General features: G+C 40.7%; 1 long non-coding RNA gene across 1 annotated transcript; it reads right to left on the bottom strand.

The window, feature by feature from the left end:
• Positions 1-331: 331 nt before the first annotated feature.
• On the bottom strand, positions 332-1,329 carry LOC114012619 (uncharacterized). Its single transcript, XR_003555189.2, has 3 exons — positions 1,167-1,329; positions 681-784; positions 332-467 (listed from the first exon to the last, which is right to left on the bottom strand). It is a non-coding gene; the product is annotated as an uncharacterized LOC114012619 (long non-coding RNA).
• Between the last annotated feature and the right edge of the window lie 399 nt (positions 1,330-1,728).

Raw genomic sequence — 1,728 nt, 5'->3', positions numbered from 1 at the left:
AACGCTTACATGTGTGCTCTTTTGAAGAGAAAATGTGACTTGGCTTTCTAGATTAACATATTCTTTTATTCTTAACCCATACCTTGCTCAATAATTTCTGTCACTACAAGGCATTAAAATCTCCGTTCTAGAAAATATATAGGAGATATTTAAAATGGTGACATGTTTCCACTTGAAGTACAGAAAGAAAAACAGGGGGTGGGAAACCGGGTATGGGGGTTGGGGAGAGCATCAGAGCAAAGAAATCTTTAAGAAATGAGGCGTATGTAACTGGCTAGCTGCCTAGCTTCCCAAGGTTCTTTGTTAGGTTCTTGCTGAGACTTACTTGAATTTCAACTTGTTTCCTAAGCTGGTGAATAGCAGGTGCTTGCTAACCAGCTCATAAGGAGCGCAAAGGTCCAGCTCCATGGAGTCGTTTCTCCCTGCTTTTGGCTGCCTTTTGTACTTGCGGAGACAAAGCAGTGGACCTGGAAATTGGAAATTTTAATTGAAAGCACACATACACAAGGCAATTTTGTAGCCCTCTGAGCACAGAGGGCTATAAAAGAAAGCAGGGTGGTTTTAATTTTGTATGCTGTGGAACATATTGTGATATATTTTGGGATATGTTTATCACATCTGAAATCAGACTATATGTAAAAAAATGTTAAAATCAAACCTGCCCCAGTATTTTTACTTACCTATACAGGTTCTTCTTACATGCACTTCATTGGCACCGTAAATGGAAATACTAAAGGCAGAAAGCTGAGAGATAACACTCCAGGCCCTTGCTTCTCTCCAACTTCTTCCTAAGGTTTAATCACAGGACATTAGAAATTAAAGGGGGTCTTCGTTATAGGACACTTTTTTTTTCCTTGCCTTTCCCAAACTTGTCTTAAATTCATGGTTTTAGCATGTGTTTAAGGACTTTGTGAAATTACATTTTTGCCTGTACTAGCAGCTCTGAAAGGTGAGCAATGCAGAAAACGTGCAGTCTGCTGCAAAACTGCCACACACTTCCCAAAAGTGACAACACTAACAATGCAACAAGTCAAGTGACACTGAGTAGTACAGCTGGTGGAGAAGGAGAAAGGTTGGATACAGCATAAAGGCTGCGCTTAAGCTGTAAAACCTTCCAATAGTCCCAGCTCCCCAGATGAAATCAGTGTCCTGACCCTGTAGAAGACTTGCCTGTTCTCCTCCACCATGGTTTCCACGGGAAGGAAATCCAGCATGTATGCTGGAAACAGCCCACAGCTGACTGGGTCCCCTGTCTGGGAGATCAGAGGACCAACAGGTCAGTTTAGCAGAGCCACGATTGACCTGTCCACCACTAGCCAAATACGAGAGAGAAACTGAATAATGCCAACCACTTCAGTAAAGACTTTGTCATGTTGTGCTCTGAAAATAGAAAAAGAGATGTAACATTTTGCAATTTAAAATAAACATATTTTACACAAAGAAATTTTTCCTTAGAAAAAAAAAAACAAAACAACCATATTTAAGTAAACTTACAGTGGATGTAACGATAGCAACAACGCTCATGAAAAGGAACCTTTAGTTCCAAAAAGCTGCAGACTGACTCATCTGGCGCAATTCAGTGTCATTCTGTCAACTCAAGGAGGCTGTGCTGATTTACTGCAGCCAAGGATCTCATCCAACATTAACAAATTCCACTTTAAATGAATTGTCATCGAGACTGCAGTATCTCAAATGTTTTTTGCAGGGGGTGAACCGAATGCATACGCT

The sequence above is a fragment of the Falco peregrinus genome, chromosome 4 (genome assembly GCF_023634155.1).
Source record: "Falco peregrinus isolate bFalPer1 chromosome 4, bFalPer1.pri, whole genome shotgun sequence".
Classification (NCBI taxonomy): Eukaryota; Metazoa; Chordata; class Aves; order Falconiformes; family Falconidae; genus Falco; species Falco peregrinus.
This window is presented reverse-complemented; position numbering and strand designations above follow the sequence as displayed.